The sequence below is a fragment of the Podarcis bocagei genome (assembly GCF_964188305.1).
Source record: "Podarcis bocagei genome assembly, chromosome: 14".
Taxonomy (NCBI): domain Eukaryota; kingdom Metazoa; phylum Chordata; class Lepidosauria; order Squamata; family Lacertidae; genus Podarcis; species Podarcis bocagei.
In genome coordinates, this window is record NC_138139.1 from 23,189,606 (window position 1) to 23,209,141 (window position 19,536).

General features: G+C 44.1%; 1 long non-coding RNA gene across 2 annotated transcripts in view; it reads left to right on the forward strand.

Moving 5' to 3' along the window:
- Positions 1-19,536, forward strand: part of LOC308573933 — a 55,038-nt gene that overhangs the window by 2,983 nt on the left and 32,519 nt on the right. The window contains exons 1-2 of one of the 2 annotated variants that reach the window (XR_014002256.1): positions 19-112; positions 3,270-3,332. This is a non-coding gene — a long non-coding RNA (uncharacterized lncRNA). Of the gene's footprint in view, positions 1-18; positions 113-3,269; positions 3,333-19,536 lie in introns of those variants that run through there. The other variant, XR_014002255.1, reaches the window with a different exon arrangement.

Sequence of the window (19,536 nt, forward strand, 5' to 3'; positions counted from 1 at the left end):
CCACATTCCCTTCCAGTCCTGCTTCATCCGGAGTAGGGCAGACAACCTCACTCTGCTTTGTGCGCCCTAGAAACTTGTGGAAACTTCAGATTGTCCAAAACGCAGCGACAAGGTAGACTACTGGCTGGAGTAGGCTTTAGAAAACATTTGTGTTCTAAAACAGCTACGTTGGCAGCCTTTTGGTTGGGGAGGCCATTTTGAGGTGCTCACATGAGCGCTTAAACTTAGGCCTAAATGAATTAGGCCCCAAATACCAACCAGTTTTCGCCTGGCTGAAGTCAGACTCTCCCAAGTGTCCCTATTTTCCAGGTACAGTCCTGGATTTACAGAAGCAGCCCTAGTTTCTGATTTGATCCCAGAATGTCCTGCTTTTCCATTGGATGTCCCTATTTTCATCAGAGAAATGTTGGAGGGTATGGATTTTGGGGACCCCTGAGCCAAGGAAATAAATGACTATACAAACTTTAGAAGACATCTGAAGGCAGCCTTGTATTGGGAAGTTTTTTTAAATGTTTAATTATGTTTTTATATATGCTGAGAGCCACCCAGAGTGATTGGGGTAACCCAGTCAGGTGGGCAGGGTATAAATTCTTTAAAAATTATTTTCATGAGAGAAATGTTGGAGGATATGTGAAGTAGGCCATCTGCCCTGTATAATACAGGATTGCCCCATATTTCAGTGTAGAATTCTACATTCTGTATTGATACAGTTTTGTCTTGTATTTCAGGTCTCTGTCTCTCTCTCTCTGTGTGTGTGTTTGCCAAGTTAGGGAACCTTTCCCCATGCATGTGTTTGACAGAGTGTGTGAAACGTCATGTATTTTAATTTCTGGGTAGCCAAGCACAGACAGATTTACAGATTCATGCGTATGTGTGTGCGTGTGACAAATTCCAGAGAGGCCATCCTGTTAGGCTACAATAGATTGTAATGGATGGCCTTGGAAGTCACTTCAGCACCAGATGGAAAAAAATGGCCGCCAACTGCCCTGTCCTGTATTTTGCCAGAACAATGGTGGCAACCATACTGAAGTGTGACCTTCAAACTGGGATGTTGCCTCTTGTTTTCTGGGGTTGAAGATGATAGGTAGACTGATAGTCTACTGACAGGCCGTTGGCTTAAAGCTCCACTTTCTGGTGTGAGCTCCAATGGGAAATGCCTTAAGTAGCCATAGAAAACAAAGCCTGAAGCTGATAGATACTAATTTCAAGCGCTTGGGATCATTTGCACAGCGAAAGTCACAGGGAGCTGGATATCTCACCAATCCTCACTTCCTTTCTAGGAAATTAAAATGGATTTACCACTATCAGTCCTCCTTCCTGAAGAGTTATGGCCTGCTTTTAGTGCCAAACGAGACTTCACCTGGCCTGCTTTTACCCCAGTTAGTTGATCAGGACAGACAACAAACCTCTTTTTTGTCTCTGCTTGCCCCTTGCCTGATGGCACACATGATGTGGTTGTGGTTTTGGGGTAATCGCTTTGCAGGCCAAATTGGAACCCAGGCCAGGCCTGATTAGGCCTGTGGGCCAGAAGTTCTCCACCTGTGGTATAAAGGCAAGAATCACATTGGTTGCTTTGCCCACTTTCATCTCTGGCCTATTTTTTGTCTGGAGATTTGGAGCAAGGTATCCTCAAGCTAGATGCCATGATAATACTATCATGCCAAATTTATAGGATTCCTGTGTTGCAAAGAGTTGGACTTGATAGCCCTTAGAATCCCTTTCAATCCTACAGTTATATGATTTCATGAGTAAAAATCACAGAAGAGAATTGTATTACAAAGACACAGTGCAATGTCATCTATTTTGCCTTTGATACTTCCAACCAGGCTTGCTTTATAACTATAACCCATGATTATAGGAGTCAATATGAATCTGAATATTCAGCATTTATCCAGTAGCTAATCGCAGAAAGTCACATGGCTTGTAAAGTATGGGAAAGAATGCCCTAACTTGGAGGAGAAAAGGCTGAAACTACCAGACTGGTTATCTTTCATAGATTAGCCAAAAGGTTGGCTCACTCATTTGCTTATAGTTCAAAGCCATTTGCTATAGAACTCCCTTTCCTCCAGGAATGCACAAGCAATGTTAGGGTGTCACAGAACTTGCCAGTCAGTAATCACACAGTCCAAAGTTGGAGTTAACACTTTATTAGCAAAAACACAATCCCCACAGACTTGGCTGAGTGTCAGGCCTAATGAGCACACCAGGCCTAATGAGTACACTCTGTGAGTCTTCCTCCAGGAGATCAGTTGCAGTGACTAAAGATCCTTGCTCCCCACAACTGCCTATATCTGCTCCTCTCCAGGGCTTTCCCCAAGCAATCAGAGACGGCACCTGTGTTCAGCCAAGCTCTCCCCCGCCCTTTTCATGCCACTCCTGGTTCTGGGAGACAAGAGGGGAGCTTGTCGCAGCAGGAGGGAGGGTACCTGTGCCTCTTCACTAGCCTGACTCATCTCTGCCTCTTGACCTCCCACTCGCCAGTTTCAGCTTCTGATTCTTGACTTCTCTCTGCCACAGACTCTCCCAGCTCACGAAGCCTTGTTACCTCTACAGCTTCCGACACCTCCTCTTCCTGGTCTTCTCCCTCTGACCACTTGTCTTCATCCCACCACCACTCCCCGGGCTCTGAGTCTTCCTCCCTTGATGGTCCCCAAGCTGGTTCCTCCCACCATTCCTCTGCATCCAGCCAGTCCATGACAATAGGGCATGCATAGGCAAACTCCGGCCCTCCAGATGTTTGGGACTACAGTTCCCATCATCCCTAGCTAACAGGACCAGTGGTCAGGGATGATGGGAATTGTAGACCCAAACATCTGGAGGGCCGGAGTTGAAGGCACCACTGTTGGGAACCCGGCATGAGACCAACCTGGAATGGTCTTGCCCCCATCCAATTCCAGGGTCCACCCACTGCCATTCATTTAGGTTTCCCTGGCAACAACAGAAGGGGTGTTAGCTTTGCTAGTTGGATTTTTTAATATTTCCTTAGCTATGTCGTAATAAGCTTTATGTGTCTCTTCGATTAGACGTATATGTGCCTTGTTATGTTTACGGTTACTGTGCATTAATAAATTGGTAATCCTCACCCATAAATGTGCTTATTGCCTTCAGACCCATAAAAAGCAGTGCCCTTGTTAAAACCACCTGCGGAACAGATGCCCAACAGTTCCTCTGTAACATCTGAATTGGGGGTGATCATGCAGGTCCTGGACCAGTGTTTGGATTATTGTTATTCGTTATCGTTAAAATTGTTACCCACCCTATACCCACAGGTTCCATTCACAGGAATAGGATGGCCCCCCCCGAAGCACATCTCAGGAAACAAAGGGCAAGAGGTATGTCTTCGGCATTCACCAAAAAGATGTTTAATGAAGGTGTCAGGTGGGTTTTGATAGTTAAAGGTAAAGTTAAAGGGACCTCTAACCATTAGGTCCAGTCGTGGCCGACTCTGGGGTTGCAGCGCTCATCTCGCTTTATTGGCCGAGGGAGCCGGCATACAGCTTCCGGGTCATGTGGCCAGCATGACTAAGCCACTTCTGGCAAACCAGAGCAGTGCACGGAAACGCTGTTTACCTTCCCGCTGGAGCGGTACCTATTTATCTACTTGCACTTTCGACGTGCTTTCGAACTGCTAGGTTGGCAGGAGCAGGGACCGAGCAACGGGAGCTCACCCCGTCGCGGGGATTCGAACCGCCGACCTTCTGATTGGCAAGTCTTAGGCTCTGTGGTTTAACCTACAGCGCCACCCACGTCCCCTTGGGTTTTAATAGTTAGGAGAGGATATATGAATTGCAGTTTCTCCCTCCAGGCTCCCACATGCGTGGAAACATGTCTAAAGCTGGTTATACTACTTACAGTGCAACCAGCATAGCTTATGGCTCTTTGCTTCAAGAGCGGCTGTGGCACATATTTTATGTGAAAGGCTGTACACCCGGTGTGGGGGAGCTTTGGCCCTCTAGATATCAGATATCATTGGACCACAGCTTCCATCAACCCTGGCCATGCTGGCTGGGGCCGATAGTAGTTGTATTTCGGCAACATCTGGAGGGCCATTGGTTCCCCATACCTGGTATTATTACCTGGTATTATACATAGGAAGTGGCTTTAAACGTGACCAGCTGTGCATGGAAAACTTGTGCAGCTAAGGACTTCCCAGTGGTCTGTGTCTCTGCTGAAACTGAGTGAGGGGTGAGATGAAAGAGCCTTGACTTCTGCAGGAGAAAGCACCTGAGATGTGTAATAAGAGGACATCAGACCGGAAATGCAGAATGGCATAGGACTGAGCCCCTGAGATGCTGATTGACTGTCAAACCTAGAAAGCTATATATTCAGCTAAAACAACATTTTCCCTTTGTGGGTGCACCATTCATCAACCTCAGAAAAATAAGAGCAAAGAGATTCAGTTAATAGCTGTATTCCTTTATAGTTTGCTCTTTCAAGAAACACTTGTTCTTACTTTCTGTGCAAGATTTCCCTCTAGCTTCCACTTCTTGCTTTGGGATGTGTATATCTGCCACAGTTTCCCCCCCATTATTGTTATTTTAATTGCCTGCAAATTCTCTGTCCACCTCTAGATGGTGTATTGTATTCATTGTATTTTTTCAATCTGGGCTTTTACGTATTACATAACCATCTGGAAGGTTTAGTAGTACCCAAAGGTAGTCTGGAGAGGGGACTTTTAGGAAGAAGGACAACAGACTTTTGAACATATTTCATCTGTAGTAAAGAGAGGCATAACGTTAACTTGGTGCAAATGAATGAACAACAATTAGCTTCAGGGTTCATATTTGCAGTGAGGTTTTTAGGTTTAGGACATGAATTAGAATTTTCTTTCTCCTTTGAATAGATATTTATTTTAAAAAATAAGTGTCAGGGGTTCAGGAGCAGAGGCAAGGGCAAGGGAGGAAACAGAGAGCGAGGGGGAGGAGGCAGAAGAAAAGATGAGTGATGACGACGACCCGAGATCTCCGAGTCTTTCCAGTGAATCAGAAGATTCACAGAAAGGAGCACCAGTGGCCAGGGCAATGGGGGAGCCTAGGGGGTCACCCCAGGAAGATAGAGCCAGAGGGGACTCAGAGGAGAGCAGTTGGAAATCGGGACCAGCGTCACAGCCAGAGAGCAGGGAAGAGGAAGAGCGCCAGAGATCAAGCGCTGGCAGCTCGCAACAGGGGGGAGGGCACGAGTCAGGAGTGGCCACACCTCCATCGGGGAGCGAAGAAACGGTCAGACGGAAAGTGGAAGGTTGGGCGCGCGCGCCAAGTTCAAATGCACAGGAAAGTGACGCAGTAGGCAGCCAGGAAAGGGAGCCAGGTCCTAAAGCCCGGCGCAAGGAGACAGGGAGTTCCGGGGGGTCGGCGTCAGAAGAATCCCGGAAGGAAGAGACCCCGGGGGGCAGAGGGACCCAGAGGAGAACAGTCAGGCGGAAAAGGTGGAGCAGGGCTAGGATATTAAGTTGGTGCACAAGGGGCGGAGAATCAGACGGAGCTTCGCCGATCTAGCCATTAGACGTAGAGTTGCACGCAGCAGCTTGAGAATGGAAACTGTAACTCAATAAAGACTTTTACTTAATGACCGCTGGCTAGCGTGATCCTCTGTGAGCTAGGATCTCGAAGCAGCTCTGACAATAAGTATGATAAATTATCTCTCTCCCTCCCTCCCTCTCTCTCTCTCTCTCTCTCTCTCTATATATATCCCACCCTTCCTCCCAAAGGAGCCCATAGCAGCAAACAACAAGTGATAGAACAACAAAAACATATTTAAACATCTTTAAAACTTCCTTAGATTGTATCCAGCAGTATATGTGGTCACCGGTTTATTCTTGTGTCTTATTACACCAGTATAGTTTTCAAGGAACAATCAGGTTGTCTACCTTCTCTTACTCAACTTAAAGCATTTATCCATTTTACTATATGAGCCAGCTCCCCCACTCTTATTCTGCAGTCTTCCAAGATAGGGATAAGCATTCTCCCCCCCCCCCAATACAGTTCATTTCTACACAAGCAGCTTTTAATGGTTGTATTATCAATTCTATATCTGCTGGTGAAACTAAACCTTAGCATATCCAGATAAAATTATAAGTGGTTGTGCCAGGAACTCGTAGCCCATTGTAAGTTTAAGTTCATGTTTAGTATTCCAAAATATAATTGTTTTGAGATATGATCAAGAAATTTGAAGCGTGTAATCACTGGATGCTTTGCAGCTCCATCACATGTTAATTCTACCATTCTGCCATATGACTTAATTGTGTTTTTTTTTTTAAATAAAAAGAAATTCTTTTAAATTTGTGAGCCAAGTCTCCAGTGGGACATGTTGCTGTTTCCATTTCCCTACCGCTTCTGGAATGTTCTCTCTCAGTTCTTTGTCCCATTCACATTGATATGATTTTTTTATGTTGTAAACTGCCCTGAAATCTAAGGGTATAGGGGTGGTAAAAAAATTTAGTAATAGTAATAATAATAATAGGGCAAGCCCATACTCATAATTATCTACTATGTATTTTGGAAAGTTGTTTGTGCACAATGCATTTGGATATTTCAACCATGTTTTGTGGGATGGTTCTTGAAATCAAGAAGCAGGTTTTTATCTATGTTTGGATACAATTGGGTGCCATTTTGAACCAAGATGGGGGACTGAATCTTTCAAAATTGCATTGATTTTAAATACTGGTGTCAAAGCACTGGGGTTTTTTTTAATGAGTTCCGAAGCAATTCTAGATATCAGGCTGATAATGCTATATATTTTACTAAGAAGCTTCTTTTTTTTTTTTAATCATTAAGATTTCAAATTCTGTTATATTTCTGAATGGATCTTATTTCCACAGTGTGGTGTAGTGGTTAAGAGCCAGTGTGGTGTAGTGGTTAAGAGCGGTAGTCTCGTTATCTGGGGGACCGGGTTCGCGTCTCCGCTCCTCCACATGCAGCTGCTGGGTGACCTTGGGCCAGTCACACTTCTTTGAAGTCTCTCAGCCCCACTCACCTCACAGAGTGTTTGTTGTGGGGGAGGAAGGGAAAGGAGAATGTTAGCCGCTTTGAGACTCCTGAAGGGGAGTGAAAGGCGGGATATCAAATCCAAACTCTTCTTCTTCTTCTTCTTAATGATATGCCTAATAATGAAACATAGTTGGTAGGGTGTTGTTGCCCCTTTTTATGACTTATTTCTTCCTAAGCTTTTAGAATACCTTTCAATACTTATCTTACTTCAGTATTCCTCCTAATCTGTTGATCATCTAATGGCATTTTTTTCTTTTAGTTCCTGATTGTAGCAAGTAGCTATAATCAGAGACAGCCCTGAACTTAAATATCCTTTTTACCTATTGCAGACATTGATTTTTAGTTCATAGGTTTGTTTTGAATATTTCCGTATCAAACCTGTTGCAGTGCCGCAATACAGTTTCAAGTTCCATTAACACATTTTGTTGCTTCGCGAATAACTCTATATCTGGGTGAAACCGACTGCTTCGTAATATTTCTTCATATGTGGCCACCATTTTTTCCAGTGACAGTTTGACAGTATTTCATGTAATCCTGTGTTTCTTTCTGTCCCAAACAAAGTTTATAAGCAATCCCCCCCAATTAATCTAATGCTTAAGTATTACTCTCATCATCCTTGATTTATTAATCACCATCTAAACCACCATCTCTAGGCAATTTATATTAAAGATACTTAAAAGCAGTTACAAACACAGGAACAGCAAATGCATTTAAAACAAAATTAAAAGCATACGAAGTAGTCAGTTGTGGTAAAGTCTCCTGGAGCCATGCGTATGCCTTAGAATTTGCTTTCAACATGAGGGGATAACAGCTGAGGAGCCCTTTGCAAAAAAACAAGGACATTTTCCATTAAAAGTCTCTTGCAAAGCTGGATTTAGAGATGGCGGTCCAAGGTGAACAGAATGCTTTCAGCTATCAGCAGTCTTGTTACGTAGACTTAAATATCTTGCTTGCTTGAACAGGGCAGCTCAAAAAAGCTTAGCAGGTGCCATGTGGAATGTTTCGCTGCGGTGTGTAAAATTTCACATTCCTCTACCAGCTTCATGACAGAAGGGCTTACACCGCCCCTTAAGCCTTTCATGTGGGCTTCGCAGGGTGTTGCAAAAAGCTTGCGTATGGCTCCCCAATTCTGTATTCTGGGAGAACCGTAAAGATCAAGGCATATTTAAAAGGCTTCAGAATTCTTTATTAACCTGGTACCCTCCAGATGTTTTGGTCCACAACGGCGCCCATCAACTGTAGCCAGTTGAAGGGGTTGCAGTTTTTTAAATACATCAATAACTTTATTGATGTATTTTTTAAAATAGCACACACCCCTTAGGTGGCAGGAAAGATTTAAGGTATACAGGGAAAATACAGCATAAGAATACACAGTTCATTAGTATAACATGTAGAATATGAATTAACTTTGAGTAACCAAAATAGTCTGGATGCTTGCAAAAGTTCAGGCATTGTTTTTCTCATTAATGTAATAAATAAAACAGTTCCAGTCAAAGGTAAATGAGTCTTTAGCTAATCACATTTTGTTGCTCAATTCCTCTGTTAGGGCCAATTTCCAAACTCTGTCAGGCCAGTTCAAGAAGGTTGCCTCTACCAAGTCTTTCCAAAACTGAGTTATAACAAGTCTAGTTTCTAACAATAGGTAACCAATAAGGGATTTAAATAGGATATCTGCATTCTGAACATGAAATATTTTTAGAATTGAATAGGCAGCAGTGTGTGCTTGTGCTAAGTGTTTGGTTGCAATGTGTGTGTGTGTTGCTCACAACAGTTTATTCATTTTGCAACTCTATGTATAGAGTGAAAAAGCTTGGCAGCCCTTGATCAAGTACAGACACCTCCAGATGCCAATGGAATAGGTTGGCATATTTATGAATGTTATTTATTTATTTTTACAAATCTATCCCACCTTTCATGGTTCTCCCCCTCCCTGTTTTGTCCTCACAACAACCCTGTGATGTAGGTTAGGTTGAGAGGCAGTGACTGGCCCAAGGCCACCCAATGAGCTTCGTGGCCAAGTGGGGATTTGAACCCTGGTCTCCCAAGGTCATAGTCCAACACCCGAACCACTACACCACATTGGCTCTGCAGCTGCAGTGTGTATGTATGCATATGTCTGTTGCCCACAACAGTTTGCAGCTGCTGATGTTACAGTCACTGGTATAGTGCTGGGCTGGATATAGACACATCAAAAAAGCTTTTCAGTGAAACGTGTTGTAAACTTCATAAAGGGAAATCACGTTGGCGAAAGACAGGACTCCACAGCGCCATCTGGTGTCACAGTGTTATAATGCATATAAAACGCTTTTTCTTTATGAATGTAGCTAAGACCCTGGCAACAGAACCAGGAAATGCAATGCAAGCAACGCAGCAGGTTGGGGCTTTGCCAGTGCTTGCACACTGCTCCCCCAACAGTGCTTTGCCAGCCTTCATGTGAAAGGCAGACACGTCACTGCAAACTAGGGCTGCGTTCACACAACTGTTAATTTCCATGTTGTGTTTGAGCTTTTACATGATGCCCGAGCCACTTCCAGAAAACTAATGGAATATAGTGCATGTTTAGGGCTCATTTCTGTGCTATTTAAAACAAACTAAAAAACCCGTCTGCAATCCCATTAAACCGGATAATTGCAGGAGTAAAGTGACTAAATTTGGGTCAGCAATACAGGTCCTTCCAGCTGTTTACATGGGAAATTAAGAGGGGACAGAAGCCCCACATATGTGGAAAGGGTGGCAGAGTAGGAATGTTGTCCAATAATATCACTATATCACACCATGCCTGCTAGCGTGAATGAAACTGAGTGCAGAATGCCAGTTGTTGGTCAAAAAAAACCCACATGGCAGGTGCTGTAGTGTGAAAGGAATGTTTAAAAATGGGATGGAAGTGCTAGTGTTATAATCAGGAAACTTAATGCAATACAGTTGTACCTTGGATCCTGAATACCTTGCAAAGTTGAACGTTTTGGCTCCCAATCGCCATAAACCTGGAAATGACTGTACCAGTTTGCAAACTATTTTTGGAAGCCGAACATCCGACGCAGCTTCTGCAGCTTCCAATTGGCTGCAGGACCTGCCTGCAGCCAGTCAGAAGCTGCGCTTCAGTTTCCAAACGTTTTGGAAGTCGAACGGATTTCTGGAACGGATTCCGTTCGGCTTCCAAGGTACAACTGTATTCCCAAAGTCAGAATGTATCCTGGGTCTTAACTAGGGTGGCCAGCTGAGAAAGAGGACTGCGTTATATTTCATCTTTAGTAGAAGAGAGCACTTCAGCAAGTGTAGCTTGGCAGCATTCTCTGTAGTAACTGATTGGACCCCGTAGAAAAACGCTAATTGTTTAAACCAGCAGAATCCTGTTTCCTCATCCCCCATAATGCTCGAGCAACTCCTCTTTTAACCAAGAGATGGCACTGCTTGGCTGACACAGCCCCTTTCCTAAGTCCCCAATTAAAAAAGGGTAAAGGAGGACTCGGAATTATTTTTAAATGCTTGAAAACACACCTGAATTCTTGCTAGTCACGCACTTGACACCGATGAGTAAGTTTTTCAGGCACAATGTTGAAGAGCACCTTTCAGCCTCCCTGACACTCATCAGGGGTTGATGTGAAGGATACAAAATGGATGAGAAATAGGGTAGTCAGAGGCAAGAGTGTGCAAAGGCAGGAAGGGGGTCTCCTGGAGCCAGCTCTGTCACCAGAGGCACAGGTGTCCTAGGATAGTCTTTCACCAGCCATGGCTGGTTGGACAGCTACCTTGGATTGGGATAGCGTGGCTGCAGTTGTCCCTGCGTTGGTAGCCCTATGGTTGGATAGCTGCAATGCCCTCAATGTGGGGCTACCCTTAAGGTTGGTTTGACGACTGCAGCTGTTGCAGAACACAGTTTCTTGTGGGGGCAAGCTACCACTAGCCTCTAACACCTCGTTGGCAGGATTTGCACTGGCTATCAATCTGCTACCTGGCCAAGTTCAAGGTTTTGGTACAAACATATAAGACCCTATACAGCTCAGGACTTGAGGCACGACCTTATCCCATAGACAGTGGTACCTCTGGATACGAACGGGGTCCATTCCAGAGCCCTGTTCACATCCTGAAGCGAATGCAACCCACGTCTGCGCGTGCACGATTCATCGCTTCTGCGCATGCGCGTGATGTCATTTTTACTGTATGCGCATGCGCGAGCGGCGAAACCTGGAAGTAACGCATTCCATTACTTCCGGGTCGCCACGGAGCGCAACCTGAAAGCACTCAACCTGAAGCAACTTCAACCCGAGGTATGACTGTACTCCTAGTAGATGGCTGCAGTCTGTGGCAGAGTCTCTCCTGCAAATTCCAAAGTCAGAAGCTGACTCCACAATAACTTGGTGGCTGCCCCTTTCTTCGGAATAGCATTCCTGTTGAGATGGTATATAGACCCTTTCCAGAAACAATTGAAGACATGGTCTCTACTTGGTATCATTTTAATTTTTTTGTGCTGTTACTTTCTGTGTTTTTTTAAGCAATGTTTTTAGCTGCTTTTATTGCATTTCGTGCATCGCCTTGGAACGTGTGTGTGTGTGGCAATGCACTAATAAATAAATACTTTTAAAAAGAGAGGACAGAGACCTTGTGCCTTTTAGTAGTTGTGCAGAAGAGGGGATTTCAGCAAGTCCAGCTTACACAACCAGCTCCAAAACTGGTTGTGGATATAACCTCTCTGACCCCTGGCATGGTTCTCCCCCTTCTTCTCCACCTCCCCACTATTTCCTGAAATTCGAAAGGGAGATGATGGACAAGATAGAGCAGGGAGAGTCTCACTTCTTGAAACCCTGGAGAGCTGCTGCCAGCCAGTGTAGACTGTATTGTGCTAGATGGACCAAAGAATCACAGAATCATAGACTTTGTAGAGTTGGAAGGGACAAAAAGGGTCATCTAGTTCAACCCCCACAATGCAGGAAAGTAGGGCTCGAACCCATGACCCTGAAATTAAGAATCTCGTGTTCAACTGACTGAGCTGTCCTGGTCTGACTCAGTGCAAAACAGCTTCCAGTGATCCACATCTCACTATATTATCCTCAAAAATTATTTGAGGATACACATCAACAGAGAGAGAGAGAGAAGAAATGCATTACCAATCAAGAGTGAAAGATTAGACCAAATTTGCACAATATGCATTTTAATGGCATATTTTGATAACATTCAAACCAGCCTTCCACAATCTGGCACCGTCCAGATCTTTTGGACTACATCAGCCACAGCCGAGATGGGAGTAGATGAGGATGTTTTGTACAGGAATTCATTCTTCTATCATTCTTCTAGCATCCCCGGGGGAGGGGGGAGGGGGCGGTACTCAACAAAAGACTTTAAAAATGTGAAAACTGCTAGAGGAAAGCCTGTCCTGAGATAGCTTAGAGCATCAAGTGGGGAAGCATCAACAGCAATGTTATCTCCCGCATAGTCATTGCAAAAGAAAATGCTGCATCACACAGGGCATAGTTAAGCAGTGGAACTTAGTTCCACAGGAAGTAGTGATGGCCACCATATTGGACACTTTTAAAAGAGGATTATACAAATTCATGGAGGATAAAACTATCGATAGCTACTAGCCATGATGACTATGTTCTGCCTCCACTTTCAGAGGCTGTGTGCCTCTGAATACCAGTTGCCGGAAATCACAGGAGGGGAAAGTGTTGTTGTGCTCTGGTTCTACTTACACTGGGGCATCAGTTGGCTACTGTGAAGACAGGATGTTGGACTCGATGGGCCTTTGGCCTGATTCAGCATCCAGGCTTTCCTTCTGCTCTTACCTTTTCATCTTCATTATCCTAACTGCAGTTGACTCCAGAGTTCCCATAACTTAATCTATAATAATGCCCCCCCAATTAAATTGCATTACGCTGCTGCTATCGATATCAATCAGGGCCCATGACATGTGGTTTTTATGTTCATTGCTCATAATGTATCTGCGCTGTTTATTTCCTGACTTGCGCACATAATATCTAGCCCCGGCTCCCAAATTGAAAGGCAAGCCTTCATTATGACGCAAGGCTGTGTTTATCATTTAGAAGTTTGACTTCCACCCTCCCATCCTTCTGGTTGAGTTGAGCATGCTCTGTTCAAAGAGGCTGAGAATTCTGAATTCTTGGGTGCCTGCTCTGAGCTTTTCCTGAAAGGGACACTCTTCTAAATTACTAGAACTTTCTTTTCTGCTGGCCTGATTTCCTGCTTCTCCTGAAACAGTTGCTTCACTAGTAGCAATGTGGTGTTGTGTAGTGGTTTGAGTTTTGGGTGTGGACCAGAGCAGGCATCCACACAGCTGTTTATTCCATTTCCCAGATGTTTCCCTAACTGTTAATTCCTGCATTATATCTGCACTTTCACATGACATAAAAGAATCTTCCAGAAAACAAATGGAATTTAGTGCATGTCTCGTGCTCGTTTCTATGTTATTTGATTCCAGAAAAAAATCCATTTGCAGTCCACTTATCCTGGAAAATTGTGCCCCCAAATAATTCCCTTTTAGGAAATTTTTTTTCAAACAGTTAATCAAATCATGGGACAATTGCTACAACCAGACCCAAAATTAGCCTATCTTATTTTACTCCTCAGATTAACATAACTACTAAAGAATTTAAAGAAGTTATTAATATAACTACTAAAAACTCCTTCATTTATTAACTACAGCTAGTTTAGTGACTGAGGGGGGAAATGGAAAACTTTAAATGCACATCTTTTTGAAGCCTAGATTTTGCAAGTATGGGACTTTGTGCTTCTGGACAAATTAACCATTTCACAAAAGGAATATCAGTCAGGGGATGGAAGTACTCAAACATTCTATTCAACATGGTATCCTTTTATTGACACCATTGACCCATAGAACATTGTGGAGAGAAACTTTCATTTTATTGCCTTTCTTGGAATAGGAGTCTCCTGACTATGCTTAGCACCCTGAACTCCCAGAATTCTTTGGGGGAAGCCATGACTGTTTAAAGTGGCATCACAGTGCTTCAAATGTATTGCGTGAAGACGACCCTTATATTTGCTAATGCAACAAACCGCTTCCTTTGTGAACATTTAGTTAACCCTGTTTTAAAGTCTCTACTGAATGACCATTGCTATCAGTTGCTTTTTGCTGAAGAGTGCTCACTTTCATCCAAGGCACTCCATGGAAATTACAGCCCCTGATGTGCCCACAGCAATCTAAAGCCCATATATCTTTGTTCTTTTCCTGAAAATACACCACATTCTGAGAAGTTCCTGCAATATTACAAGGTCCATGTTCTTGCACACTTCTGGAACAACTTGGTCTAACCAGTCAAAACAACGCAGAAGCCAGGTGGCAACAGGGCTCAAGAGATACTCATGTGTCAAACACTTCCTTTCATCGTCCTTCCTCTCTAATGCAGCTTTCCTGTTCTCCCCTCCTTCACCGAAACAAAAATTTGCAGAATCTTCTCTTCCCGCCCCTTTAGACTTGTAGGTGTTGTGTCTTGCATCTGGAATGCAGCTATTTCCCCCCCTACTTAATGTGATTTTCCATAAGTTCCCTACCATCACCACAAGATTAATATGCAACTGTCCACCCATCACCTTCACTCCTCAAGTTTTCTAAGAAAGAAAGAAAGAAAGAAAGAAAGAAAGAAAGAAAGAAAGAGGTGAAGTGATGGACATGAGGAGTTGATAAAGCAGGTGAGCTGCGCACCGGTGAGCTGAAAGCGAGCTGCTGGCCAGCCCTGTGGAGCCTCCTTTTATTGACACAAATATGCAAACCAGGCAGATACATTTTGGGCTGTGACCTTCACACATCTTCCGGTCCCAAGATAGTGGGGTGGTACAAAGTTATTTTGGCACCTGTTTCCACCGCATCATTTTCCCCTTGCACAGTGTATGACGAAGGAGACAAAAGGTCTCAGAGACAAAGGTTACAGACAGGACACCGCAGACTACTGAGACCGCAAAGGGTTAGACAGAGGGTACGATGTTCAGACAGCTGTGGCTTGTCGGGGGGGGGTGCCTGCACCGCAAGGTCACGCGTGCAGGCAGACTGTGGCCGCCTGCGGGTGGGGAGTGTGTTCCCTCCGGACCCCACTCCCCACTCCGCGATCACGCCTACAAAGAAAGAAAGATTAAAATGCCATTAAGCACCATTTCTCATTATGTCCTGGGAGACCAAGGTTCATACTGTAATTGCATTCAGCTATGAAGCTCAGTGGGTGATCTTGGGCCAGTCATTGCCACCAGTCTAACCTACCTCACGGGCTTTTTGTGGGGATTAAATGAGGAGGGGGAGAATCAGGCACACCACCTTGGGCTTCTTGGAGAAAAAGTTGGTATATAAATGCAATAAATAATGCCCAACAGCAGCAACAACAACAACAAACAACCTGATGCATTGCCACCCAGGTGGGGGAATGATTCCAGGGCTCATTAAATGTGTACACATATTTAAAAGTGAACCAGACAAGGGGACAGGTATTAGGAATTATATCAGAATGGAACATCAGAGTTCTGGAACAATATCCCACTGAATATCGCCAGGGTAGGGAAGGGAGAGAAATTTGGTTCAGTTCACATTATAGCGTGAAATTACCTAATTTGCACTTCCCACAACAATATGTGAACTGAAACACACCTTTCCAAACTGCACTCCTTAAAACAAGAGATTGATATTTCTGCTTGCTGCAGCAAGACTATCCATTGCCTAAACAGCGTTTGGGAATAGACGGAGGGTATAAAAATGTATGAAGATTGCCTATAGCTGAGGAAATAACCCATAATGTAGTGATGCAGAAAGGGAAGGCTGGGTGCCTTTCATGCTATTTGGTGGCTGTTTATTTATATATTAATGAGAAGTGTTTACAAAATACATATCGGCCACATCACAGCAAATCTAGATGTTGTGACCACGTATACTTGTTGATACTTTAGTCGGAAAAGATGTTCTCGCTGGGGATGGATGTTTCCATACAACCCTGATGGAATAACAGGAGAATCTGAGCATCCTAGAATTGTAGGATTGGAAGAGACCACATCGGTCTTCTAGTCCAAGCCCCTACAATGGAGGAATCGCAGTTGAAGAATCCCTGACAGATGGCCATCCAACCTCTGTTTAAAAGCCTTCAATGAAGGAGAGTCCACTACCTTCCAAAATAGGCTGTTCCTCAGTCAAATGTTTTGCCGGAATCTCCTTTCTTGTAATTTGAATCTATTGCTTCAGGTCCTATCCTCTAGAGCAGTGATGGCCAAACTTGGCCCTCCAGCTGTTTTGGGACTACAGTTCCCATCATCCCTGACCACTGGTCCTGCTAGCTAGGGATGATGGGTGTTGTAGTCCAGAAACAGCTGGAGGGCCAAGTTTGGCCATCACTGCTCTAGAGCAAAGTTTGCTCCATCGTCTATGTAACCCCTTCAGATATTTGAAGATGGTTATCATATCACCTCTCAATATTTTATTCTATAGGCTGAACTCCCTCAACCATTCCACATAAGGTCATATTGGCCGCCTTCCTCTGCTAACGTTCTAGCTTGTCAATTTCCTTCTTAAACTGTGGTGCCCAGAACTGGCTATGGGACTCCAGGTGGGGTCTAGCCAAGGGGAAATAAATTACTTCCCTTGATCTGGAATCTATATTTCTCTTGATGCGGCCTAGAATTGCACTAGCTTTTTCTTTTTTGCTGCTGCTACCTCACACTGTTGACTCATGTTAAATTTGTGGCCTACTTTTAATGTGTACTGCTGTCAAGCTAGGTCTCCCCTATCCTATATTTGTGCATCTGCTTATCCCTACCTAAGTGCAGAACCTTACATTTGTGCTTCATCCAAATATGTCAAACAATGCCAGGCCCGGGACTGAACCCTGCAGCACCACACTTGTTAATTTATTCCAGGATGATGTGAAACCATTTGGTTGAGCATAGTTTGGCTTCAGCCGGCCAACCAGCTACAAATCCACCTCACATTAACATGGTCTAGTCCACATTTTACCAGCTTCCCTCCATGAATTTGTCTAACCCTCTTTTGAAGCTGTGAGTGGCAACAGCCAAACACAAGAACTCCCAAATAAAAGTGGTGTGAGGCAAAATGGCAGTATGAGCTAAATCTGCCCTGGCTTATCCACACATGCAAGTCATCCCTTGATGTTGCAGCCATCAAGCGACGCACATGCAGATCAGCTGCATGTTACTGACCAACTGCTCTTCTTGAGGCACCAGAACAAGCGAGGCTACAGAATTTATTCCCTGGAAAGCCATCAAAAGGGCGTCCAGAAGGAAAAGAGTCCAGTGACAGCATGGGCCTTGGCTCAGGGCGTTGATGGGAAACTATAAACCATAAATACGTTCTCTCTCTTTTTCTCTCCCTCCCTCTCGTTCAACAGCACACAAATTACTTGTCATTGTGGCAAAACAAACAAGGCTTCATTATCATTAACATTTGGATGGTGGTAAACAAGTTTATTTATGCTTGAGCTCTGCTAAAGAAACAGGTCCCAGTGAGAAAGAGGAGCTCCTAGTAGGTGGCCTGGATGGGTTTTTTTTAATATATATTTTGGGTTGTTCCCACCCCCCCTTCTCTTCACATTGAGAAACGGCTTTTACAAAATCCCTCTGAACTCAGAGAGACAGTCTGCTATTCAAGCTGGCCCCGGGTTAATGAAAGTACGGGGTGTGCTTGTTAAAAGGAAGGACTCGGACACTAGCAGCCATGGGTGGTCACATTTTTATGGGATGATATGTATCTTTTGCACTTTCCACTGTTTTTGCCTTTAACTCTTACATCCCAGCTGCTCACCTTGGGGGACCTAAGACAGTAACCAGTTCCAAGTAACGGAACAATCATGGATATGATCTCAACAGGTTATCTAATCCAGCTCCCTGACAATGCATGAAATCCACTGCTGCAGCATACTTGATCCAACCTCTGCTTAAAAACTTCTGGTGAAGAAGAATGCACCACCTTCCAAGCAACTGGTGTTCAGAAGCATCTCTGCCTCTGACTGTGGAGCCAGAGCATAGCCATCATGGCTGGTAGCTATTGGTAGCCTTTTCGTCCATGAATTTGTCCAACCCTTTTTTAAAGCTATCCATCATGCCTCTCGTGGGAGCAAGTTCCCCAGTTTTAACTATGCACTGCATGAACAAGTACTTTATTTTATCTGTCCTGAATGTTCCACCATTCAGCCTCATGGGATGGCCATGAGTTCTAGTGCTATGACAGGTGGAGAAAAAGTTTTCTCTATCTTCTCCAGTTTATGAGAAAGGGACAAACACCATTCCCACGCCACTTACTCTGTGCTATGCTTAAGTTTATATACCTCTGTCACATCCCCCTTCTATAGCTCACTTTTTCCATAGATTAAAAAGTCCCAAATGCTGCGACCTTTCCTCACCGGGGAGTTGCTCCGTCCCCTTGATCATTTTGGTTGCCCATTTCTGAACCTTTTCCAGTTCTACAATATCGTTTTTGAAGTCAGGTGACCAAAACTACTATGACGCTGAACCATACACAGTATGGGCGTGCCATAGATTTGTATTAACAACATTATGTTATTGATTTCCTAATGTTTGGTCTAAATCCTTCATCTTGTAATTTGGATCTTGTCCAATGGGGCAACAGAAAACCAACTTTGTTGTTGTTTAGTCATTTAGTCGTGTCCGACTCTTCGTGACCCCATGGACCAGAGAACTCCTGTCTTCCACTGCCTTCCGCAGTTTGGTCAAACTCATGCTGGTAGCTTCGAGACCACTATCCAACCATCTCGTCCTCTGTTGTCCCCTTCTCATTGGGCCCTCCATCTTTCCCAACATCAGGGTCTTTTCCAGGGAGTCTTCTCTTCTCATGAGGTGGCCAAAGTATTGGAGTCTCAGCTTCACGATCTGTCCTTCCAGTGACCACTCAGGGCTGATTTCCTTAAGAATGGATAGGTTTGATCTTCTTGCAGTCCATGGGACTCTCAAGAGTCTCCTCCAGCACCATAATTCAAAAGCATCAATTCTTCGGCGATCAGCCTTCTTTATCATTTACAGGACAGTCTTTCAATATATGGATATATCTATCCTCTCACCTCATAATTGTCTCTTCTGCAGCTAAAACATACCCAAACTCTTTAAAAGGGAGAAACTGTCAGGGGAAGTCCAATCTTCTTGAACACATGATGAGTGTTTTGAAGGGGTGGGGGATATTTGGAGGCAAACCCTGACTTTCAATACCAGTACTGGACTACAGGTGTTTGCAGATGGGAGCTTAATATTTCAAACAGGTTTTCACACATTGTTTGCCACTCAACAGCTTCGATCTGCAGAACTGGCACCGTTACAGGGGCCACATAATACTTGTTACACATTGGTAAGAAATCTGTCTTTTAGTGTGGCAGCACCCACACTTGGGAACACCCTGCCTATTGACATTAGGCACGTGCCTTCACTGTACTCTTTTTGGCACCTGCTAAAAACATTTTGTAGGAAACTTATCTTTTCATCTGGTTTTTAACATCGTCGATTAAGGAAAAATCAAAAGCGGAAATGTGAAAGTGGGTCCCATGTTGTAACTTGGGAGTCAGAGGTGGCTCTTGGGTCTGAG